Here is a 27790-nt window from a genome sequence, read left to right as displayed (position 1 = left end):
TTTTCTATGAGAAAAGATTTAATAGAGTTTGGAAGACTGCCCCAAAAGCAATATTATCTTGTAGTGGCCCAGTTATTGCATGAGAAATAATTATTTTTTATTTCATATATTTGTTCATGTGTTTAATTATTTTATAAAATTAACTTTAATATTTTGTTAATATTCATATTTATATTTCTTTTATGCTGAATGCCAATAAGTAGTTCATATTTATATTTAAATTTCTTTATGCTGAATGGCAACTAGTTCTAGTTCTGATTCATGATTGCTAGGTTTTGGTTTCAAAACGTTGCTCGTAGCGTCGCATTTCGATAGCTGGAAAATAAAATGCAATAACTTAGCTATTTGTTTATAATTCATGCTGTTACTAGTCATAAATTAATTTTAAACATTAGTAGCCAAGGCTACAATCTAATGTTTCATTCTTCTGCTTATGCGCGTGCCATAAGGAAAATTAAATTGAAGGATGGTTTGCAGTTGTTGTAGAAAACCTGATTTGGATTAATGTAAATATTATGTGATTATTTAAACACAGAACTATGGTGTTTTAAACTTGAAATTTGTAGTGTCATTTTGCTATTCAATAGCAATTATTTTAAACAATTTTAGTTTTTAAAAGTAAAAAAAAATTGCATAAAACTCAAACATTTTTCAGTTTATTGCCTTTGTAATTTTACTTCCAAGCAAAATCTACAAACACCAATATGAACTATATTTATTTAATTCTTAGCACTTTATTAATTCTCAATCTTTTATTCAAAAATAACAAAGGCAGAATTTTCATAAAAAAAGTGAAAATGGATTCCGATAAGAACTTAGCGGATGCGATCAATTTCCCTATCTTAATGACCGCCGTAGGGAATTAAGTGGGAATATGATGATATCTAAAAATGTCTCTCGCGTGCACCAGTAATGTAGCCAATCATGTTCTCGAAGGATCTATGCAATCTGCAGTGTGGCGCTGCAATCGTTTGTTTTGCAGTTTTGATGTGATACGTCCACCAGTGTTAACTTTGTGTGTTTGTGCTTGCGAAATTAGCGATTTTTGTTGGCATTTATTGATTTGGAAGCCGCTGACGATGATTTTATTTCCTATTTTGTATCACAGCAAGCTGAGCTTGAATTGTGACATTCTACATTAATAATATTTTTGCGCAAAAGTGTGTGCGACATGCCAGAGTTCTGCATCTTCTGCAGGGGTCAGTAGATTTTTCCGTTTTCCTTAGCACATTTAAATGACTTGTGGCGCTTTTTTAATGTTTTGTGCTTCATTCACTTTGCTTTGCTTAAAAAGTGAGCTATTTCCTTATAAAGAAAATCTTCTGAGGAGGCATTCACACACGGTAAATAAATTTCTGTTTATTTCTATAAAATATCAGTACTTCTGTAAATGTTAGCTTCAAAAATATTTAATGCGATATACCAAAATTAAATTCTCTAAATTGTGAGAAAACAATTATGAACATTACTATTTTCTGTAAATAAATTACACAATTTTGTGTAATTAATTGTATAATGAGAAGAATTTTTTTTAAAATTTTTTGTCATGTGGCAATTAATTCAGCAGATAATTTATCCGAATTTTAGTTGAAAAACAGATTCCTTTTATTGTCCAAGATTTCATTGTATTGTTTACATGATGCTTTAAATATGCATATTAACTTGATGCCTTTTTTTTTTTTAAATACTGATATGTCGTAAAAGAAAATCCTTTCTTTAAAAGTAAATTACAGTAGAATTATTACGACTCTTTCGTCTGATTCAGTTTTAGATGAAAAATTTTCTGCTAATCATGAATATTTCACATTGTATGCTATTAATTTTCATGTAATGATGTAAAAATCAAAAACAATCACCACGTAGTTTTCAGGTCGTTTGACACAGCTCTGTTTGCTTTTTGCACTACCCAGAGCGATTAGATGTAACTTAAGTTTCTGTAATTCCACATTTCTTAAAAATACTTATTAAATATCCTTTTTCTTCATCATCCGCCTGGAACGTCTTCCGAGTTCATGATAGAATTGGCACTGTTTTGAAAAAAGTTTGGCGAGTTTAAACCAATTAAATTCCATTAACCGGCGTATTATCAGATCGGGCAGATTTTAAATTTATTCCATGAAATATTTATCGCCCTCTTTTCTCGCCAAATAGTTGCCAATGATATAATCAACGAAAGATAAATTAAGCATTGATTTACAGTATATATTTTTTTAAATATTTGTTTGTTTTACAGTTATATATTTATTAATCAAAAGTAGTTATGGTTCTTTTATGTAAGAAAACATGAAGTGCCTAATTTAGAGATTAAACATAGGTTCTTTTTATGACATTTAATTTAAAGACTAGTAACTAGAGGGAACAGCTTTAGTATTGGTCCTTTTGGCGACTTTTGTATTTGGCGACAAACTTTGGTCGCCAAGGTAGACCCGGTTTTGAAGATCGGAAAAAAATGGCGGATTGTTAACAAAACCCGATCTAGACTAAATAACAATCCTAAAAAATAAGCTCTTAATCAGAATAAACAGTCTTTCTCTGATTTTCAGTATTTCTAGTACTGCTATGATAAATTCTTGAAACACTACTGTAAATGAATTTATGACAATTATTATGTTATGAGTAATGAAATTTACAAAATGTTAATATTTTTAATTACAAAATATAATGTATTAAACATTAATATTTTAAGTAGTTAGTTCATATTTATATTTTATTATATTAGTACTTAGCTAATATTTTAAATTTACAAAAGGTTAATTTTTATGTTTATGAATAATGAAATTTACAAAAGGTTAATAAATGCATTTCAAACTAGTATATGTTACTTTAGTTTCTTAGATTCTGTTATTAAAAGAAAATAAAAAAAATATTTCAGAGTGAAGGAAATCAAATTCAATTATAATGGGCAAGTTTTGTACCAGTGTTAGAAATATTTTTTATTATTAAATATTGTAAATGGTAAAAATATTAAGAAGTGTGTATTTTTTAATCCCTCAATTTATTACAAGTAATTTATGATTATAATTTAAAAGCTAAAATTAAATTATCATAATGAGTAAATTTTGTACCAATGGTAATAATACAACAATCATCGTAAATGATGATTTGTGTGAAAAATCCGAACAGTCATTGGAATCCACTAGTGGTGGAGTGATAGCCACTGAACAGTGGTAGTTCAGGCTGGCTATATGGGAGTTTTAGTAGTTTTCCGTAGATGTAATGTAATCTGAGCCAGTTTCTCTTAAAAAGTACTTTATGAAGGCATCCTTCTTCTGCTAGCCAGCATATGTATTTATTTTCTATTCATAATTCTCTCTTATTTTCTTATATCTTAATTCTAAATCTTACTTCTGAAGAGAAGAAGTGTTGCATATATAGGTCGAAAAATATGGTCAATATGTTTGCAAAATCCTGTCAGTTTTGGAAAGCATTTAAATAAACTAAATAATTTGTATGTGATGCAAACGAAAATGCATTACACTATTTCATATACTGAATAATTAATCAGGGAACAAAGTATATTGTAACGTTCCTTTATTTTGTAACCAGAGTTATTTTATGCTTGGGATCTTTACTCTCAATTTCCGCCATCCGTTTTCTCACCAGAATCCAAATGAAGTTTTTAAACCGTGTTTTGCCTTTTGAGGCCACATTAATAGGTTGCTAGATAAGAAAAGATTTGTAGTCTTCAGCCTTGCATTATAATTGCTGATAGTTGAATTCCATGCCAGTTAAGTTTTTAACCAACTTTGCATTAAATTGATTTGTGCAGACTTTGGGCTACAAATTTATTCGAATTTAAATTTTACATCTGAACTTAATTGTTATCATAAGTTATCTTGCCACAAGTGGTTGACCGAGTCGTAAGTACAAAGTGTGCCTTCTGTTCTGTACATCTAAACTTTATAATAGAATAAAAGTATATCTTAACTTAATAAGAATATATCTAAACTTTATGACATTGAAATCAGTATCTAAGTGCTTGCCATGTAGTCAAATTTTTATATATAAATTGTACTCATACTTTTATTATAGAGTTTTTATTACAAAAAATTCAGATTTCTGTTAGATAAAATGTTTAAGTAATGTAAAAAATTTGCATAAAATTTAAAATAAAAAGTCGACTGTTATGTCAACATACTATTAATAAAAGTAATAATACTCAGTGAAGGTTATTCATATACAGCTGTTAGGTTGTAAGATTTACAAAATTTGAGAACTCTAAATTATAAGCAACATATTCCATAATCTAAGCAACATTATATTTTTTATAGTCAGACAAATTATGAAAATGTTATAAAAGCAATAATGAAACCTGGTTTTGGTCCTGATTTGAACCTATGAATTCATGCAATTACATATCCCTATAGTTCTAATATGAGGTAAATAAGTATTTTTAGACCTTGGTAATTTTGATCTCCTTAGCAAAGGAAACACCAAGAGTTTACCTCATGCTACTGAAAATGTGTTTTTTTTTTTTTTTTTTTTTTCTTGGGGGGGGGGTGGAGTTTATAATAATATGCAGAGTTGACATATGAAAAAATGTCAAGACTCATGTGATGTAATATTAAAAGCACCAGTTTTAACTATCAAAAATTTGGCTTTTTAAAAAATATTTTAAATGTTGTGCTTTCCTAACACAAAAGTAACTTTAAGAAAAACACACAATTTATCCCTCCTGCCATCAAAGCTCTGATACCTATCAAATTCGTTACGTGGACAGAAATGGCGGCATGTTTGAAGCTCAGTATTTAGGGTTACCAAGGTTATCATAATTTTTCATTTATCGTTCCAAAATGTCGCCAAACAAATTTCTCGCCAAAAAGGACTAGTACTAAAGCTGTGCCAACTAGAGAAATGATAATTTTATGCGATATTCAAGTGAATAGTATTTATGCTGGGTTTTTATCCGCAGAGAACCCGTTGGCGCTTCGGGAAAGAACCCGTTAGCGCCGTTGCATTTTTACTCGCCAAGCTCGCGGTTCATCGACGATGATCCGAGCCGTAAACGTGATTTTTAGTGCATGTAAATTCAAGTTAGCAGATAAAACAATATATTAAGCATATTGTAGTAAAAATTCACAGATAATAAGCATGTAGATGTAAAACTAACCGATTAAACGGGATATACGAAAATTATATTAAATTCAAGTTAGCACAAAAAAGAATTTTTGTAAACGTGATATTTTGTAAACATAACGTAAACGTTCTAAGAACCATGAGTTTTCCATAAAGTGCTTCCTTTATGCTGAACAAAAAAAAAAAAAAAAAAAAAAAAAAAAAAAATTGTGTGTTAAAATGAGGGAATACTAGTATAAAAAATTTCAATTTTTTAAAAATATTTTAAATGTTAAGAATAACGCTGAGTAATAAAATTATTTCTGTTGAACTGCTATAACAAGGTAGTGGTCTATTAAAAATTTTGTATGAACAGATTTTATTATATGTTAATTTATCTCAAAATCACCACCATATTATTTTGAATATTTCAAATTTATGTTATTCAAAATTTGTGATTTCCTTAATTGCCAGAGTGAAAAATATTATTTTAAAATATTTCAAATTTATTTTAATGATTTCATTAAATATAATGAAAATTAAAATGTGTGATTTGGTTTTTAGAAATTTTCTGTGATATCAATTTTTTTAACCTTTGATGAAATTACTTACTAACGAAATGTTATACTTTTATGTTCTAAATTTCATAAACAGTGCAAAAATTTAAAGTATTAATTTCTTAAAAATAACCTGTTTAATGGTATTTAAATGGTTTATTTAAATCTGTTTAATGGTATATACATAATAAAAATAAAACTGGGTGATTTATTAATTATGAAATGCATGTGCATATAGCAAATTTATGAAGTAGAATATTATCATTTCTTAACTGTGTAGTGGTTCACTGTGTAATGTTTATTTTATATGTTTCATGAAAATAATCAATCAAATATGTTTGATGGTCTTTATTCCCCCTAGTTAACATGTTAATACTAATTACAATGATACGTAAATTTAAAAAAAAAAATTTAAAAAGTTAAATTTACATATCAATGTAACTATATTAACTGCTTCTTAAAATTTAATTTAAGTTCGATTCTCTCCCCCTTTTAATAATGAATATTTGGAAACTTAGTTCTGTTATTTGCATCATTCTGCTGTAAATTTGTTACCTATATTTTTTTTCTTAAAAGCTGCACGAAGATAATCATCTGCAGTTGTAAATAGAAGTGGGTGAGACACTAGAAATTCATCCTAGTAATATAGGTGTAGCCCCACCACACTAACACTGAAGTTTTGCCTCAAATTTGATGATAAAGAACACTCAAGGAATGCGAGGGTCTACCACCCCTCTTTCCTTACCATATTGAGAGGACTTGGCTTGTCAGTATTCATGTCAATTTCTGGGATTTGAACCAGGGTCTATTAATATGATGGGTTACCGGTTTTGCTGATTATTTATTAATTTAGATTGTGTTGTCAAAAGTTTTTAGATTTAAGCCTTTACACTTGAAATCTTTTTCACTCTGACGAACCAGCAGCTCGAGATGATTTTTGGCATACTTGATGAATTTCTTACACAGCCTATAGCTAACTTAAAATGATTTTTCAATTTAAAAGGGGATACTCTGATAACCAGCACTTGGCAAGTTTTCTGAAATCGCTTTCGGCAACTTGGGTGATACGCAGTAACTAGTGGGAAAAAAGTTTAGGTTATAGTTCAGATTGGGAGAAAGAAAGCGATATCTTCTTTCTATATGCAGATATTTTACTTTGGATATCATGTGACTTTGCAGATAAATCTTCAGGATAAATAAAACATTTATTTTGAAAATGCTCTTATCCAGTTTATTTTTCTGTTCATCCATATGAAAGATATTTATTTAATTTCAAAGTAGATGCTTCTATTCATTAACACATTTTTTTCATTTATTTATATCAATGCTATTTATGTAATTATTTTTAATAAATTAATTACACTTGTAATTAGAGTAAAATAATTTTATTTTTATACAAAAAAATTTACAAATATGCACCTCAACTTACAAAAATACACAAGATAATATGGCTCATATTATCTCGTGAGTATTTGCATATAATTAATTTCTAAATAAATTAATTTAAAAAATCTATTTGAATTTTTTTAATTGTTGATTTCAGTAAATTAATCACACTTCTAATCAGACTAAAATCATTTTATTTTTCTAAGGTAAAACATGCTCTTTTTCTAACTTATTGCTCATATTTACAGATAATTTATCATTAGAAGGAAAAGTATTTTAACTATCTTAATATGTAAAACATATGGGAGTCATTTATCTATCCATAACAATATGAGTTAATATTGTACTTCTAATACGAACATGCATTTATTTTTAATTTATGGAGGTCTCTTGTTTAATCTAATGCCCTTTTTTTAATTATGTCAAAGTGTAAATAGGATTAAAAAAGAAAAACCCATTAGTTGGTGTTATAATAGACGGTGTGTTGGGGATTTGACTCCAAGACGAACTGGCAGTGTGCAACAATTTTACCGGTAGGCCGTTGACAGACACCTTGTATCATAAAAGCAGTTTTAACCCCTCATAATCAAATTTATATTTAAATATAATTATTAAAAATGCCATAAAATATTATCAGATTTTGGAAGTTAGTATAAAATATTAAACAGTATTCTACTATTTTTATGTGTCAATTTATTATCTACTAATTTTTTCTATATGTATAAATTTTCTATATATTTTTCTTTATCTATTTCATTGATTTCTTTACATAGGGGATTTTGTGGATTAAAACTCCAGTGTATCAGTACAAAATTTGAATCATTATCCAAAACATGAACAAAAGTTTCTTTGGTTGATCTTTGGATTATGGTAACTTGGCGAAAACGTGGCGACCAACTCTGCTACAGCAACCCTCTATTTTTTTTTTTTTTTTTTCTGCCGCCATTTTGTCTTCACGAAGTAAAGACATGTTTCTTTTCTTTTTATTTACTGAACACTTTTTCCAACAATCTACTAGCCAAATTGCACTTATACTAGAAATTTTATCTAACAAAACTGCTTAATCATGACAAATAATCACTGCAAAATTGGGAAAAAGTGCACAATCGCAAACTCCTTGCGCGTTTTTCACAATAACACATACTCAGAAACCATGTACACGTCGACTTATTTTTACTTAAAAAAACATCCCAGAATTGCACAAAAATGGCATTGTGCACACTCTTCACTATATCCATGTACACTGCTTTTTTCTCATGAATTAGTAAAATTTCACGAAAATGCACGACAATTTTCTGAATCTTTAAACCCGGTATAAAAAACATATATGAAATTACCTTATTGCGAAAAAGTATATACCCTTTCCAAATATGAATGTTTCCACATATAAAATAAATAAAATATCTAAAAACTTTTATCTCTAAATTATCTATTATATTATAAACGTCACCAACGAATTCATACCGCAAACATTACAAATGGTTACAAATACTTAGTGTCAAATATTTAAATTACTTCCATGCACGTTTACTTAAACTGAAACATATACCAAATTCCTACAAACATAAAATTCACAAAATAACTATCATTTAATTAAAATATCACTAAACCATGTACAGGTGGACTTATTTTTACTTAAAAAAACATCCCAGAATTGCACAAAAATGGCATTGCGCACACTCTTCACTATATCCATGTACACTGCTTTTTTCTCATGAATTAGTAAAATTTCACGAAAATGCACGACAATTTTCTGAATCTTTAAACCCGGTAAAAAGAACATATATGAAATTACCTTATCGCGAAAAAGTATATACCCTTTCCAAATATGAACATTTCCACGTATAAAATAAATAAAATATCCAAAAACTTTTACCTCTAAATTATCTATTATATTATAAACGTTACCAACGAATTCATACCGCAAACATTACAAATACTTAGTGTCAAATATTTAAATTATTTCCATGCACTTTTACTTCAACTAAAACGTATACCAAATTCCTACAAACATAAAATTCACAAAATAACTATCATTTAATTAAAATATCACTAAACCATGTACACGTCGACTTATTTTTACTTAAAAAAACATCCCAGAATTGCACAAAAATGGCATTGCGCACACTCTTCACTATATCCATGTACACTGCTTTTTTCTCATAAATTAGAAAAATTTCACGAAAATGCATGAAAATACTCAACGTTTACTACTCAAATATATTCCAAAATACTACAAACATATAACTCACAAAATCACGATCATTAAATTAAAATATAATTAAATTAAAAAACACTACTTAAAATATAAATAAGCACATACATTAAATTAATAAAAATTAGATTACAATCCTAATTACTTTAAACTAAATCATTGCTAATAACAATTTTCAAATAATACCATTTTAATTTATTTACTCCTTACATTTAGAACAATGCATAAAAAAATAATATCCTCAAATGATTAAAAATACTAACTTACCTAATCTTCTTCAGAATCTTCATTACGTCGCTGCAGTACTACTGCTAATTTATAAATCCTAAATCCAGTAGTCAACTAGAAGTCTATTCACCAAGTAATAAGAAATTAATAAAATTTCACCTATACTAAAACTACTTTCAGCAAACCAAGTACCCTTCTCTACACTCCTTTTCACAAAATGTCCATTTTCACCATATTTCTTGCACCGCCATTTAAACTTGTAATATCCTTCCTTTCACACAATCTCAACTTATTATTATTATCAGATAAACACATTAAAAATTTAGAATTCACTTTACAAAGTGCCATACAATCCGAAAATTAATCAACACTATTTCACGCAACACACAATGAAGCTTTTCCAAATTAACCCCCTTTTCCGATTAAAGAACTGTAATTTGTCCATTAATGTCACGTTTCACACAACACAGAATATAGCTAAATACGAAATTTCCAGATTTCCCCCCTTTTCCGATTAAACGACTGTAATTCGTCCATTAATGTCACATGACATATCTCATGATCTCTCATTTCCCTCACACAAAATAATGCGTAATCGGAACTGAGTGCTTCTCACATTATTACCAAAGTCCTTACCTTTATCGCCTCCAAAATGTCGCCAAACTACCAGTTACCATATTCCAAAGTTCAGCCGTTTCTTTATTTTTTCATCAAAAAATAAATAAATAAATAAAAATAAAAGTTCGTAAAATTGATAGTGTGATGAGGTCGTATAAAGGAAGAAGAAACTGAAGATTAATATGGACAAGGATATCTCGTGAGCATAAGATGAAAATTATTACTATTTAACTTCTGAATACGTTTTCAATAGTTTTTAAAATAGTTGTTATTAAAATAATTAAATTGTTGGCAATGTTAAAAACGCAAGCTCGAGAGCCACGTATTGCTCTCGCACGTAAAATGTATAGAATTTGATTTTAAGAAAAAAGATTTAGGTTTTTCTCTTGTGGATTGTATGTAGCCATTTTTTGGGCGTTCAATAAAATTTTCATGTGGTGTTCCATCATTAGTGATTTCATTGGAGTTCAACACCACACCATTGAAGCATTAACACTACACCACAATAGCTTCAAATCTTTGAATAAAATTAATATTTATTGATTTTTCTGATGTGTAACTCATGCTTGTTTTTAATGATAATGAATATAATGTAAACTCGGGCTTCAAATAATTAAAATATTTGCAACAAATACATAACTGAAATATATATTCATGAACTATACAGTCAAAAGTTGTTAATCCGGACCTTAAAGCTACAAACTTTCTGCGCATGCGCATATGCATGTACGCATGCGCATAATATGTTTACGCATGCGCATTTAATGTATAACGGACGGTATAAGCTCAGCTAAAATTATCTAATTATCTATTTCAGTTAATGTTGCAGATTGCATTGTTCCTTAATCTTCGAATTGGAACCGGCTTATTATTTTTTGCAGACTGTTAGAGCAATTTTATAAAAGTAAGTTGGAACTTTCGATTATGTCAAATAGAATTTCCGATGCTGGATTTACAAAGGGAAAGCATGTTTCGATGTCCATCAAACAAAAAGTGGAATTGCTGCAAAAAATGGATAAAGGCTCCTTTGTTTCTCTAACCATTCATGCTGCTCTCTGCCGGGGGAAAGGGGGTACGTCATGCCGCGCAATTAACTGGAAGTTGATCTGTCAGCACTATCCTTATCTTCAGAGCAGATGTTTTTATTTTATTCGGCTTATAATGTAGTATTTCATCTCAATGTACTCTGTCTTTGATATGATTTAAAATCAAATTCCTGGTCATTATAAATATCACGAATACAAATCAAATAGTTTTCTGGTTGCAATTTTCTAATTACGACTATGCGTAATGTATGCTTCACGCATGCGCGCGTTGAAAGAAATGTTTAATAAAGTAAACAAATAAATATTAAGCTTTTTTTTTGTAAATTTTGATACCCTTTAGATCATAATTGCTCTTTATTTCATAAATTACGATTTCATATTTTTAATTTTATAATTTCTGCATGCCATCTTACCAGATTTAAACTGATGATCTATAATCGGGAATCGCCGAAGTCACGACGAGTCCGGATTAACGACTTTTGACTGTATAAACTTGCTGCAGGGGCCACCAGTTTGAAACCTCTGTTATAGACCACATTCAAATTACACAACAATATTTTATGTTTCAGCTAACCAATATGTTTTAACTTTTCATGAAATGAATACAGACAAATTCAATTAACCTTATCCTATTCTATTTGATCGGTCTCTTCCCGAAGTTTAAACAATAGTGTAACGCCATGAAAAGCCGTAGAAGCACCTGTTACAAATCTTGTTTCCCTGCAGGATATTTGGAAAGTGCCTTTTGATGTCATTTCGCTCTTGATGCCCAAAAATTCCTTCTGAGGATTTGGCGATTTTTTGTGATGGTAGAAAAAATTGTGCTAAGAAATGTAATGATTCTCTTATGTTTTTTAATATACTGTTATGTGGCTCTTTCACCGGATGCAAATGGTATTTTTTCGGATCCAGTACACATCATCCATTCTGAATTTTCTGTCTCTTCTACGGAATCATTGTTGCCTTCATGTTCATTATTTGCTATTCTGATTTTTTGCCCTCATATATTTCTTACTGCATCACTATCTTCAACATTGCTTTTCTCCTCACTGTCATCAAATAGTTTATGTATAGATGTAATTTTGTTCTTCATTAACGAAAAATTGAATTGATTCTTTCATCATAATCCATGCTTATTAGACTCCGTAACTTTGAAAATAATATTTCTGTTGTCGCAACTGTTGAGTTCAAACTAACTTCAAAGATGTATATGTAATAATAAATCTAAAGAATGTATTTAGGATTAAAGATTGGCAGTTTTATACACTTGTATTGTTGAATACATTCATGAAGTGAGGTTTATAGTCAAGTAATAATCTATGCATAGATTTAATTTCATTGTCTATCAATAAAAAATTGTACTCATCTTCATTTGAACTGATCCCTTCATCATATTCCATGCTTTTGGGCATCTGTAAGTTTGAAAATAATATTCCTGTTGCCATGAGTGTTGAGTTGCACTGACGTCAAAGATACATACGTAACAATAATCTAAAAAACATATTTAAGGTTAAAAATTCCAGTTATTTTAAATCATATGTATTGTTAAATACACTCATGAAGTGTTATTGCTCAAAGCAAACCTAAATAAGCATTGTTACTGTTTGAATTATTGCATCAAACCAAGTGATGATAGAGAGTTACCACATCAAGTCAAGTGGTGATGGAGAATCGCTTTTCGAGTTACCACATCAAATCAAGTTTTTGCTGAAGATTAACATTTGTTTTATATTGTTATTGATTTGTGGTCTTCGATTTTTGTGCTGTTCTTAATGTTGGCAAGTTTAAGTAATGTTTATGGATGTTATATTGTTGTTATGGATATGTATTTTATGGACTTTGATTTGTATGCTAATCTGTGTTGTTATGTCTAATGTAAGCAACAGTTAATTACTATATTGTTGTTTTTTTATGATGTTTGATTTGTACAGGGCCCGGTGCCTGACATTTTGTTACTTCATGCAATCTGTGTAAACTCCTAAATTTTGCCATCTAGTGCCTTCCAAAATGTTAAAAAAATTGCTGTCTCTGAGTTGCTTTGCTCTGTGTGGCCATACCAGTTGCACCAACCCCAGTGCCAGGCCTGGATTTTTTTCAAATAATGTTGGGTTTAATCTCGCTTGATTTTTGATGACAGCAGGCAGGAAATAGTTGCACTTGATGTCATTAATCTGTGTGATGTTCATGGAAAAGTTTTTGTATAAAGTATGGGGTAACTGTTTTTGGAAAATGTACAATCACTGCGAGAGGGTATTGTGCAGTATCTACTAAGAAATGTTTTGAATTCACTAGTTGGAAGTGTTGTGTAATACCCTTGTGAATCATCTGAAGGTGTTGTGCAATATCCATTGTGAATCAGCTGGTGTTAAGCAATAACTGTTAAGAAGTTGTGCAATCTGAGTATATATAAAAGAGGCTTGTTCACATTCTCTCCAGTTCTGGTGCTTAATGTATCATGTGCCTTCAGGCTTTATTTCAGGACCCTGCTGTATTGCACTCAGCAATAGTTTAATACAGTCAAAAGTCGTTAATCCGGACTCGTCGGGACTTCGGCGATTCCGGATTATCGATTTTTCCGGATTATAGATCATCAGTTTAAATCTCGTAAGATGGCATGCAGAAATTCTAAAATTAAAAATATGAAACCGTAATTTATGAAATAAAGAACAATTATGATCTAAAGGGTATCAAAATTTGCAAAAAGAAAAAGCTTAATATTTATTTGTTTACTTTATTAAACATTTCTTTCAATGTAAGTTGCTTCGTTTCATGTGATAATACTTTCTCTTTAATTCTATTAAACAGATATAATTTCTTGTTCAGTTACAAAGTTCCGCTGTTCAAGTCCTATAATTGCTGTGTCTAGAACACCGATTAATTTGTCAATCGAAATTTTTTCGTTTTCAATAACCTCTGTCACTTTCTTCGCTATCGAAAGCGAATTATAATGACGAGGAACTTGTTTTAAATCATATCAAAGACGGAGCATATCGAGATGAAATACTACATTTGGTAAGGAATTATAAGCCAAATAAAATAAAAACATCTGCGCTGAAGATAAGGATAGTGTTGACAGATCAACTTCCAATTCATTACGCGCCCGCCGCGGCGATCCCCCCCGCCGAGCAGCGTGAAATTGATAAACAGATTTCGGATTTCAAAACATACTTTCGCTTTAGATCCTTTACATATTAACAAATATATATCGGAAATTCTATTTGATATAATCGAAAGTTTAAGCTTACTTTTATAAAATTGCTCGTACAGTCTGCAAAAAATAATAAGCCGGATCCAATTCGAAAATTAAGGAACCACGCAATCATCAACATTAACTAGATAATTAGATAAATAGATAATTAGATAATTTTAGCTTATACGTCCATTATACATAAAACGCGCACGCGAAAACGTATTCTGCACTTGCGCACACTCATATGCGCAGTCGTAAAAGGTCTTACGCGCACGCGTAAACGCCTATGTGCATGTGTCAACGCGGCGCATGCGCAGAAAGTTTTTAGTTTTGAGGTCCGGATTATAGATCATTCCGAATTATGGGTGTCCGAATTAACGACTTTTGACTGTAATAAAAAGTCTAAGTCTTTTTCTGTACTTTTAGTCCTGACCCTTCATGGGTCTGGATGTGCAGAAACATTTAACTTTGTGCACCTTTATGGCATTTATTTGCTAGAGCCAGGATGCATTGGATAAAATATAGGGTAATTCTGGCATACAGAGGAAGTTTGTAATTCAGTTTCCTATTTGACATGGTAGATGAAGCAAAGGGAACGGTTATCCAAGAACTCTGTTGTTTATAATGTAAGCACTCAAGAAAAGGATATTATTCCAAGTTCTGTATAATCAAAAAATGTTTGTGGACCATGAGATAAGGCCTGTGCCCTTTAAATGAAGAAACTTAACTAAGGACAATGAAACAGTCTTATATAAAGCATTCTTTATTCAATAGTAGCAGTGACTTGCATGTTTGTAGTGACTAAGCTTGAAAGCAAGTGGTGTTTTCATTGTGCCATTACCAAGTAAAAGAACAAACAGTCAGAGTTAAATGAAAAGTTGCCGTCACGTTATTTGGAGCGAATCAATGATTAAGTAACTGAAACTGTCTTCCTGTTTGAAATGTCAACTCTGTGACCTAGTTCCATTTGGGAAATGCATATTGCTGGCTTTTGAGAGCAACCGAGTAAAATAATGTATGCTTATTGTAACACCTAAGTCAGGTATATTTTCCTTATGTTCTTTTTATGGATGATATTGCTTATGCACATCAAGCAAACATGCTTAATCATCGTCTTATAATTATGGACATAAATTTCATGATGTATAGGATTTCATATAATTTAAATTTTATTTCTTAATGTAATCCATTTTCCAGTGTATGCGGTATGATGCTTTTGAAAAATTGTATTTTTTTATTCCTGATTGTAAAGCTAATTTTGGACACTATTTATATTTTATGATATTGTTGCGTGCGTACGGGTTCGTTATGAAATGAATGCACAAGTCCGATGAAAAATGAACAAAAATTTATTATTATCACAACAAAAATGCTTAAATTTTCTCAAATTATCATGCAGTATTACAATATCTCACAGTAGTTATCTTTTAACTACTCAAATGTCCAATAGAACGTAATTCAAAACAGCTAAAGAACGCTAATCCGCGAATTCGCTACAATCAACAAGAGCAGTTTTCTAAACAACAACAAACTAAGCAACTACTACAAACTGAGATGTTTTCCTCCTTTTATAAGATTTTAAAATCACGCGCTAGAATTTTCCAGTACTTTCTCGAAATCAAAAAGAGATATTTATTTATTTAATGCACGCGCTCTTGTATTTTCAATTTTCCGGCTTAGCTTTCTTTTAATATTCGTCACGCGCTGCACTGCGCGAGAAATAAAACCAATTAATTTATAATTGAACTAATATTAGCTTTTTAAATACCAAATTTGTAACACTGCCCCCTTCCCAAGGACTGCACGTCCCGGGCAGTACAATCCCTGGACAGGAAGCTAAACTTACAACTGTGGCATAAATGCAACTGAGGCATAAACATTACATTACAATATCAAACAACATGAACAATAAATGCAATAACTAACTTAAACAAATCAAATACTAAATACAAAACAAATCAAATACACATTTAAAAACAAAAAGGAGCATGGTCTGGTACTATTTACAATTATTTACATTATGTACTATGGCCATAGTAATAAGCTAACCTGTCGTAAGAGTTCGAAGACTCACGGATCCGAACCACGACGTCGTTCGTGTTCAGCACTGTATATAGACCATCCAAAGGTGACTGTAATTTAGGACTCAGTCCTTTTCGTTGAATTGGGTTCCACAACCACACCTTGTCTCCTTTGTTGGATCTCTGTCTAGTAGCTCTTGTGTCGCATCTGGTCTTCATTTTCTCCGTCGCCAAGTTGACTCGCTTTCGTGCAGAACAGTGCATCCCCTCAAACCGGGCCTGGGCATCTTGGATGTGTTCCTCAGGCGATGAAGGCGCATCCGTAGGGCAACTAAACAGGCGGTCACAAGGCAGACAAAGGTCTCGACCGAAGAGCTTCTGGGATGGAGAATAGCTGGTAGTCTTGAGTTTCCTTTCGACCCTGGTATGATTTCGGCAGCTTCCCGAGCTCGATCTTTCGGACAAGGCGTCGACATTTCCAGGCGAGGATCCCTTTTGAGGATGGATAATCATGCCATCCAATGCTGAAAGCAGCTTATTGTTTTTGAAATCTAAGGAAAAATTGTATTTCCTTAAAAAGTCCAATCCGAGTATGCATGGATCTGTAATATCCGCCACATATGCCGTGTGATGGTAGGCGGCACTTCCAAACGTGATGTTTACGTTTAACTTTCCAGTTATGTCGATCTTGTCACCAGACGCAGTCTGAAGGGTAACACAGGATGGCGTCCAAATAAGTTTATCTTTAAACTGTTGAGCTAAATCTTTCCTAATGATGGTAAAATTAGCTCCTGTGTCAATGATCATATTGCAAGGAACTCCATCGATATTCCCATTGATGGACAGTCCGTTATTGTTGCCACTCACTATAGAGATCTTAAGCGCTTTAAAACAGGGTTTTTCATTATCTGGCAACCTCCGTTCCTTGATATGGTCATTAATTTGTTTCCTGCGTCGTTGCTCAGAAATTGTCTCGATTTTCATACCCTGGGGTGTTCTGCAATTCTTTCGTACGTGGCCTTCAGCTCCACAGTTCCAGCACTTTGGTTTCTTGTCAGTCCTTTTCCTTCCCGTGGCATTTAATTGTCTGTTTAAGTCGTATGCCTTACTTTCCGTGCTCTGGGGAGTTCTGCAGTTCCTTCGTAGGTGGCCTTCAACACCGCAATTCCAGCACTTTAGGGTCGGTTTTGTTTCACCACTATTCCGTCTTAAAGCATTCACTGGTCTTGTCAACTCATCCGTTTTATTATCCGTTCCCTGGGGTGTTCTGCAATGCCGTCGTAGGTGACCTTCAGAACCACATCTCCAACATCTTACAGCCACTTTGTTCTCACTGCTACTCCGTATCAAAGCATCGACTTGTCTGGATAAATCATCTAAACGAGCCAGCAATTGGTCCCCTGGGTCGTGGACTCGCACAGCTCTGACTGGGTAGCGATCTCTAAGAGTTGCTTGCTGGGCTGCCTCCAATTTCATGGCGTACAACAGAGCGCTTTTTACATCCTTTACATCTGCCATTCGTAGAGCTTTTTGTATTTCAGTATCCCGGATGCCGTCGATAAAGTATTGCAAGGACAGGATTTCCCTTGTTTCTGTCGGGCATTCCGAAAAGGCGAGATGGGACAGCCTTTCAACATCCGTGGCGAGCTCCTGAAGTGTTTCGGTAGGCTTCTGTTGACGAGATTTTAATTGGAGCCTGCTGTAGTCTTTTAAACACTTCTCTCCAAAGCGCAGCTCCAAGGCGCCGGACAGAGCTTCGAAATCTAACCTTTTGTTTTCGGGAAGAGTCTGAAGGATATCCGCTGCGTCGGCTCTTAAAGAAGCGGCGAGATGACAGGCCTTAGCTTGGGAATCCCATCCATTCGCATCCGCAACGATAGAAAACTGGGTCTTGTACACTTGCCAGGATGTCTTCCCATCATATGTGGATAGCTTCAGAAATGGACGAGCGGGCATCGGTAAGAATTTAAAATCATCATTCTTGCTCCCTGCCGTCGCTACGAATTTCTTTAACGTTTCCATTTCTTTGGCAACTGCAGAAACTCTCTCATCAATTTGTTGTTCGACTTGGTGTTGGACGGCACAAACTCTTCCTTCAATTCGTTCCTCCACAGCCGAAACTCTCCCTTCTATATGTTCTTTTACAGAAGAAACTTTTTTTTCTATTTCTTCTTTCACCAAAGAAACTCTTTCTTCAATTTGATCTTTTACGAAAGAAACTTTTTCTTCAATTTGTCCAACTTTATTTTCAACTGTGTCAATTCTGCCTTCCATAGCTTCAAATTTATTTTCTATTATGCAGGTAATTTCTCTTTTCATTTCTTCTTGACATGCTTCAATCTTTTCTTGACCAGCTTGAACGGCTTTCATTTCGTCCTTAATGGATTCCTGGCCCAATTTCATTTCTTCTTTAAATGAGGCAAAGGCTGATATTAACTGCCTTAATTGCTCTTCCATCGCTCTTGTTATTGGCATTCAAACCCCACTCCTGACACCAAAAATTGTTGCGTGCGTACGGGTTCGTTATGAAATGAATGCACAAGTCCAATGAAAAATGAACAAAAATTTATTATTATCACAACAAAAATGCTTAAATTTTCTCAAATTATCATGCAGTATTACAATATCTCACAGTAGTTATCTTTTAACTACTCAAATGTCCAATAGAACGTAATTCAAAACAGCTAAAGAACGCTAATCCGCGAATTCGCTACAATCAACAAGAGCAGTTTTCTAAACAACAACAAACTAAGCAACTACTACAAACTGAGATGTTTTCCTCCTTTTATAAGATTTTAAAATCACGCGCTAGAATTTTCCAGTACTTTCTCGAAATCAAAAAGAGATATTTATTTATTTAATGCACTCGCTCTTGTATTTTCAATTTTCCGGCTTAGCTTTCTTTTAATATTCGTCACGCGCTGCACTGCGCGAGAAATAAAACCAATTAATTTATAATTGAACTAATATTAGCTTTTTAAATACCAAATTCATAACAATATATTATCTAATCTATATACAAAATAAAATAATAAAAAATATTTTGGAGGTTTTTTTAAAATTAAAATGGTGGTAATTAACTTTTCCCTTATCAGCTGTATAGGATTCACGAGTCCTTTTTTATCGTTCCTATTTTGTTAAACTTTTAAGTTTATAAAATTTATTATTATGAAAGGATAAAATTTCAGGAAAGTAGGATACCTATCTAAAATTATGTGATTGGCAAGGAACTTGCTAACTTTTAGAAATAATCCCATGGAAAGACATCTTTGATTGATTTAAGATTGATTAAGGAAGAAAACTGTTTCAGTGTTTGAAATCACATATATATGTGAATGCATTTCTCCATGAAACTGACAGGTGATCATTTTTTAAACTTGAGCAGTAGCAACGAAAGTGAACATTAATGAACTTGTTGCTTTTCATGAGCACCCACATTATTATAAGTAATTACATTTAAAGGAGCCACCCAACCGGTATAGTGGTTAGCGTCGTGGACTGCTGTGCTGAAGGGCCAGGGCTCAAATCCCAGAGAAGGCAGGGATGTTTGTAAATGTATAGTGTCAGTGCAGCATGGCGGCACTCTAAATATGCAAGCCGAAAGTCCTCTCATGTGGTGTGGTGGAAGGAGGGGAGACACTTGGACCCGTCCTCACGGGGTGCTTTCCATCAAAATTTGGGTCAGAACTAAGAAAAATTGCACTGTCACCTGTTAGGTGCTTCAAGGCTGTTGCCAATGGCAGATGTATTCTAGTACTCCTTGCCACTAGGAATTTTGTGGACTTGGGTTGACTATGTCAGACAAGTAAGCATAAGGCAACAACAACATATTTAAAGTATGCAATAAAATGGCAATGCTTTACTGAAAAATCACATTTTGCAAAAATGAAATGGATTTTTTATTTTCTTGTTTGTGCAATTTATTTCAATACTCCTTCAGAGCTGTTTACAGAGACAGTTTGAAATGACTGATTTTATAAAATAAGCTGTGATTATCATTTTGGATATATTCTGAACTATTTGTTGAAACTTTTTTTTACCGTTTAGCATTATATATTTTAAATTGAAGTTTGTATTGAAGTTTTTCGTCTCTAGAAGCACAGAGAAACTGATAGAAGTTTATAGAAATGTTAAAAGGAAAATTATATCAGATTAGAAATTCTGCAAGTGTAATTTTTTTTATCAATTTGAGTAAAGAACAAGCGATGGCTATTAAATACAAGAAAGTTGTTTTACATTAAAAGAATTATTAAGAGTAATTATTTGCTTCCGAATTGCATGCTTCTCAAACTGCAATTTCCAATGTCTTAAGGCCCACCAGCGGCTGAGCGGTAAAGTCGCTGAACACTGGTAGTTCGGTCCGAGGTTCGAATCCCGCAAACGGGCTGGCTGCATGGACGTTTTCGTGGTTCTCCCCATGTGTAACGTGTATACGAGCCAGTTTCCCTTAGAAAGTCCTCCATGAAGGCACCTCTCCCCTTAGGCAGATAGCCCTAGTGTGCTTTGCCATAATTAAATACACCAACACCAACCAGTGTCTTAAGTGACTTTTCTCCATCTTTAGATCACTTATAAAAGAAAAGCTATCCCGTTCCATTTGTAAGATACTATGGTGTGCCACTACAATGGATGAGGACACCAGATTTTGATGTCATATTAGTTTTGCTATGAGCATGAAACACTGCTGTTGGTCATCTGTTGTATATTAGCCAGGGAGTACAGAGTTTGAGCAAGATTTTCTTTTTCATTCTTTATAAATGGTGGGAGCTCAAGGGCTTCAAAGAATAGTTCCAGAATTCCAGGCTTTTATCTGATTTTTCTCCTTTTTTGTGTATTAGCTGGTAACCCTTAGATATATTGCCTAGAAATGCCATTCTGATTCCTCTGAGTATTCAGTAACACTAGAAGCTTTTTGGTTTCTTCTAGAAAGATGAAATTTTTATGCCCTTCGTTTTAATATTTTCTTTCTCTCATTTTCTGCTCTTACAAAAGAATGGGAAAGTTATTTTTTTTTAGATAAATCTTCAGATCAGTTAAGTGCACATCTGGATTGTGTCATTTTTTTTAGCAATTGTTTTTCCATGGAAAGATCTTGGGGAGGTAATATATTTTTCTGTTTATGTTACTCTATGTTGCATTTTGCGTGGTATGATTTACCCTCAAAGGAAGCATAAGCTCTCCCATTATTTCCAATATTCTCAAGTGTTCCAATTTTTCACAGTGAAAATGTACATCATAGATATAGTGGAAATCCAGCAATAATATGCAATTGTAATGGAATATTATGGAAAATTTCTTGCAGACTTGTTAGAATCAGAACTTAGAACTGGTTCAAAGAAAGTTGCATTCATATTTAGCAGAATTCACATAGAATCCAAGGTAAACTGTAGAGTAATAATCTGGGGTAAAAGAGATAATCCATGCAGTGTTTTAAAATGTATGTTTCCTTAGAAAATATCTGAAAACGTATTATAAAAAATTATAATGATTGCTTATTGGAAGAAAGAAAATTTGGAACAGTTGTGCAAAAACAGATTAAAGCTTCATATTTCTATTTTAAAAGTGATGAATAATAAAAAAATGCTTTTTACTAATTTCAGTTAAGAGTTTCAGGTGTTAAATGTATATTAATTAAAATTAATCCTTTGTTTTTTAATGTTGGATTAGGTAATATATATAAAGGTAAAATTTTAATTTTTTACTTTTGGTTTGAATTCTTAAAACAAAACAGAATTCTCTTTATTTAAAGTACAAGTTCTAATTGAATTTTTTTACATAAGTTTTATAATTTCAGTAAAGTTTAAAATACTTTGGATTATGTGATATATGTTTAAAAGTAAAATTTTAATTTATCTTTTTTCATTGAGGTATTTTAATTATTCACTTTCGCTTTCAGTTCTTTAAACAAAATAAAATTTTCTTTATTACAAGTTCTAATTTAATTTTTTTACCTTGCTTTGAGGAAGAAAGAGAATTTTCAGGGAAATTATTATAATTAGAAAAAAAAAAAAAAAAAAAAAAAATTGAAAATGGTTCAACGGCTAATTCTGGATACAGAAAAGCAAGGATTTTTGTAGAAGAAAGATTTCAATTGATTTCAATGTTCCTTTCCCCTGCTGAAGTGGCATTGAAGTTGATTAAGTAACTTTTCTATTACGCTCTTTTACTTTTAATTTCTTTAAAGATTTTTTTTAATTGGTGTATTGATTGTTTAAAAGGTTTTGTTTTTACATTTATTTAAATTCTTTATTGCATTTATTAGATTATTTGTAATTTATTAAATATGAATTTCAAAATGTTCGTCTTTGTGAAACATTAGTTCTAAATTTCTTACTTTATGCCTTTAATGATAATTTTCTGCAGCTTAAAGTGTGAATTTTCATGCTTTAAGCTTAATATTTTGTTTTCAAAAAACGTGTTTTGTATATATGTATATATAAATGTACAAAATAATAACATTAAAAGTAATTTAAATATATATATATATACATTACAAAAACTGTAATCCGGACGTCCATTATCTGGAATGATCTATAATCCAGACCTCAGCCACAAACTTACGCATGCGCGTTTAATGTTTACTTATGCGCGTTTAGCACAGAAAACAAAGCAACTTAAACAGCTTACATTGAAAGGAAGGTTTAATAAACTAAACAAGTAAATATTAAGCCTTTTTTTTTTTTTTTTTTTTTTTGTAAATTTTGATATCCTTTAGATTATAATTGCTTTTTATTTCATAAATTACGGTTTCATATTTTTAATTATATAATTTCTGCATGCCATCTTAACAGATTTAAATTGACGAGCTATAATCCAGAAAAACCTTTAATCCGGAATCGCAAAATTCCCGACGAGTCCGGATTACGGACTTTGTACTGTATATCTTTTAAATTACTTTTGCCACTAAAGGTTTTCAAATTTTTTATTTTCATTAGTCAGAACATCTGTTATTGTGACGAAGTTTTATAAACTGCCCATTGTTACTTTTTGTCTATATTACTGCTATGTTAAGGCTTAAAACTTTCAGTCTTTAATTCTTCATAGAGTTTATTTCAATCTGTAGAAATCTGCTAAAGTGGTATAAACATTTATTAAATATTTTATCTATATCTTTTGAAGAGTATTTCATGTATCTAACAGAATTTTTTTTTCAGGCTATTTTTTTGTTTTAAGATTTTCTTGAAGTCAAAACTGATGTTTTGCGCAGTGGTATGTATACTTTGCTTTCTGATTAATGTCTTCAATTTCAGTAATAAGAGCATATGAAGTTCTATTATAGAATAGTAGTATTTCTTTAAATAAAAAAAAAGTATTTTTTTAATATTAAAGCTATTAACAGATAAATTATGAATAAAGAATTTAGATATAATATTTGACTTCAGCTTGTCAATAAATCGTACAAAAGCAATACGTTGCTGGTACATATTTTATACATGCTTTGTGTTCAATAAGTAAGCCCAAGTAAGTAGATTTCCATGTTTCTAAAAACCTTATACAGTCAAAAGTCGTTAATTCGGACACCCATAATCCGGAATGATCTATAATCCGGACCTCAAAGCTACAAACTTTCTGCACATGCATCGCGTTGGTGCATGCGCATAGGCATTTATGTGTGCACGTAAGACCTATACTTCTGCGAATATGCGTGTGCGCATAAAACGTTTACGCATGCGTGTTTAATGTATAACGGACGGTATAAGCTAAGCTAAAATTATCTAAATCAGTTAATGTTGCAGATTGCACTGTTCCTTAATCTTCGAATTGGATCCGGCTTATTACTTTTTGCAGACTGTTAGAGCAATTTTATAAAAGTAAGCTTGAACTTTCGATTATATCAAATAGAATTTCCGATATATATTTGCTAATATCTAAGGGATCTAAAGCGAAAGTATGTTTCGAAATCCGAAATCTGTTTCTCAATTTCATGCTGCTCGGCGGGGGGAATGCCGTGGCGCGCAATGAATTGGAAGTTGATCTGTCAGCACTATCCTTATCTTCAGGGCAGATGTCTTTATTTTATTTGGCTTATAATTCCTTACTAAATGTAGTATTTCATCTCGATGTACTCAGTCTTTAATATGATTTAAAGTAAGTTCCTCGTCATTATAATTTGCTTTCGATAGTGAAGAAAGTGACAGAGGTTACTGAAAACGAAAAAATTTCGATTGACAAATTAGTCGATATTCTCGACACAGCAATTATAGGACTTGAACAGCGTAACTTTGTAACTAAACAAGAAATTATGTCTGTTTAATAGAATTAAAGAGAAAGTATTATCATATGAAATGAAGCAACTTAAACAACTTACATTGAAAGAAATGTTTAATAAAGTAAACAAATAAATATTAAGCTTTTTCTTTTTGTAAATTTTGATTGATTTGTAAAGTTTTGCGCAGTGGTATGTATACTTTGCTTTCTGAATAATGTCTTCAATTTCAGTAAGGAGTGCATATGAAGTTCTATTATAGAATAGTAGTACAGTCAACAGTCGTTAATTCGGGCACCCATAATCCGGACCTCAAAGCTAAAAACTTTCTGCGCATGCGCCGCGTTGACACAAGCTCATAGGCGTTTGCGCGTGCGCAGTAGACCTTTACGACTGCGCATATGCGTGTGCGCAAGTGCAGAATATGTTTTCGCGTGCGCGTTTAATGTATAACGGACGGTATAAGCTAAGCTAAAGTTATCTAATTCAGTTAATGTTGCAGATTGCATTGTTCCTTAATCTTCGAATTGGATCCGGCTTATTACTTTTTGCAGACTGTAAGAGCAATTTTATAAAAGTAAATTTGAACTTTCGATTATGTCAAATAGAATTTCTGATGCTGGAGCTCCCAAAGGATCTACAAAACGAAAGTATGTTTCGATGTCCATCAAACAAAAAGTGGAATTGCTGCAAAAAATGGATAAAGACATGAAGAAGGTGACAGAGAGGTTAGTGAAAACGAAAAAATTTTGATTGACAAGTTAGTTGGTATTCTCGGCACAGCAATTACGGGACTTGAACAGTGGAACTTTGTAACTGAACAAGAAATTATGTCTGTTTATAGAATTAAAAAGAAAATATTATCACACAAAACGAAGCAATTTAAACAACTTACATTGAAAGAAATGTTTAATAAAACAAATAAATATTAAGCTTTTTTTTTTTTCGTAAATTTTGATACCCTTTAGATCATAATTGTTCTTTATTTCATAAATTATGGTTTCATAATTTTAATTTTAGAATTTCTGCATGCCATCTTATAAGATTTAAACTGATGATCTATAATCCAGAAAAATCGATAATCCGGAATCGCTGAAGTCCCGACGAGTCCGGATTAACGACTTTTGACTGTATTTCTTTAGATAAAAAAATAGTATTTTTTTAATATTAAAGCTATTAACAGATAAATTATGTTTTAAATTCCCTTTCCATAACAGATAATTAGTGTTTAAATTCCCTTTCCTCCTAGAGTATGTATCTTAACATAATACTATAACTGAATCTTGAATCCTTAGATTTGGAAATTCAACCTTTAAAGGAAACATTGAAATTGCTCCACTAGTTTAGAGTTCAATAATATTTCACCTACCATTGTGTTCCAGTTGACTGCTAATCATTGACTAATAGTTGAATTGGCACAAACACCTAGAGTCTGAAGTGAAAAAAGGTCTCCTTCTTCACAAAAAAGGTCTTTTCTCTTTCAGTAGACCCATTATTTTTCTCTAGTCTGCAAACGACCCTCCAGGGCCTACGTTTCTGTAGTTCTAACTTACCCTTTTGATCACTCCAGCACTTTCCTTACCACTGTAGGGACAAATCAAAATACTTTTTTTAACCATTCCCGGGCCCTGAGCTGACTTCAGCTTGGCCACTACTAAGGCCAAAAGTGGTAGTCACTTTATTATGGAGGTACCTAATAGGTGGGCCAACTTTGCCTCCTATAAAGGGACGGACAGTTACAACCATGCCTTCTCCGGGATTCAAACCCTGACCCTTTGGTATTGCAATTGCCTTCCCTAACGATTATACTCTTTGGGCGGCTCAAATCAAAATACTTAAAAAGGTTAAGTTTTTCACCCTGTAAGACCAAAGCTTAGAATAGAGCACATAATTTTGCAGTGATCATAACAGCTACGAAAATTTTTCAGGGTAGTAAACATATTTGGGGGGAACTGGACTTGTAACTGCTGACGTAAGGAAAAAGGCCCATCTCATAGGTTAGGGGAATAACTGTCATACTTTTATTATCTTCAGAACTCTGGTTTTCTCATGACCAGGATGGCTACAAAGATATACCACATCAACATTCTTATTCACCAGAAAGCCGGCTGGAGGCTCAGCCATCCCTCCCTTGCAAAGCTAAAGCCTAACTTCTCTTTTCTTTTTCTCTCTTTTCAAAATCTAGATCAATTCTGAGTTCTACTCTCATGCAGCCCTCCATAAAATTTGGTCCCCATACCCATCCAAATATCATAGGCTGAAAGGAAACATAGAATTTATGCCTGACCAATGTAATGTGGAAATTTCCCCCTCGTATCAATTGAAAAAAACTGCCATAAACAAAGTCTGTCATCATGATCACCCCCTCCTCCCAGTAATGAGTCAAACATGTGAGAAACATTTGATCTCCGTTAACATCCGAAAACAAGGGGTTCTCAACACAAAGAAATAAAGTCAATCCTGCCCTTTTAATTACAGTCCAAAAAGAGTTCTCTCAGCGCCCTTCTTAGTCAGTTGTGACTTTAGCAAAAACAAAAATAAAGCAAAGATGTCAATCATTTTCTTTTTCACACAGTAAGGTTAGCTTCTGCAGCTTCTTCTCTCGAAAGTGCCAGAAGGTGTAATTTATTTTACAACAGAAACATTTCTGTTTCAACAATAAAAACCGAATGGCAAGATAATCGTAACTGCTCTTGCTCCCATTCACAGTCCTTCTAGAGACACTTACCAAATGATAACAATGCCCTTGTTGTAGTTACCCTCAAAACAGATGTTTAGATAAGTTTAAATAAAATGCAAGAAGAAATGAGTATAATTTAATATTCCGTACAAGGAAGTCATGTGGTGTACACATCAGATTTTTTAATTATAAAATTCTGTCAACTTCTTTGTGCTTCCCTTTAATTATGTATATCAAATGGCAGATACTTGTGTATTCAGCATTGGACTCTCCTAATGTGGACATTTATTGTGAAGGCATGTAATATGTGGCCACCGTTGCCTCTTATGAAGGGATAGACAGGTGAATGCAGGGGCGGACGGCGACAAATCAGCCGTTGTCCAGTACCTGCACCTATCTAGAACAACATATCCCTCAAGAACTGCATTGGGAATTTATTAATGCTGAATATAAAATTTTTATGTGGCCAAACAAGGGCATTTTCATTTATGCTTCAATATTCAATTAATAAAAATTAGCGTACTTAGGTACATTGGCTGTCATAGTTACATTGGATATATATACGCATTGGCCTAAGTGTAAGGTACA

At 32.3% G+C, this 27790-nt stretch overlaps 1 protein-coding gene across 1 annotated transcript in view; it reads left to right on the top strand.

Moving 5' to 3' along the window:
- The first annotated feature begins 983 nt into the window (after positions 1–983).
- The window catches only part of LOC118189377 (circadian locomoter output cycles protein kaput-like), a 184696-nt gene continuing 157889 nt past the window's right edge, over positions 984–27790 (top strand). Inside the window, exons 1-2 of the mRNA XM_035359969.2 lie at positions 984–1343; positions 23471–23525. The gene's annotated coding sequence lies outside the window, so the exon portion shown is untranslated. The remainder of the gene's footprint in view (positions 1344–23470; positions 23526–27790) is intronic.

This window comes from Stegodyphus dumicola, chromosome 1, assembly GCF_044657685.1.
Source record: "Stegodyphus dumicola isolate Sdum_Otavi_A_Nest chromosome 1, ASM4465768v1".
NCBI lineage: Eukaryota > Metazoa > Arthropoda > Arachnida > Araneae > Eresidae > Stegodyphus > Stegodyphus dumicola.
Note: the sequence above shows the minus strand (reverse complement) of the source record. Positions and strands in the feature narration are given on the sequence as shown.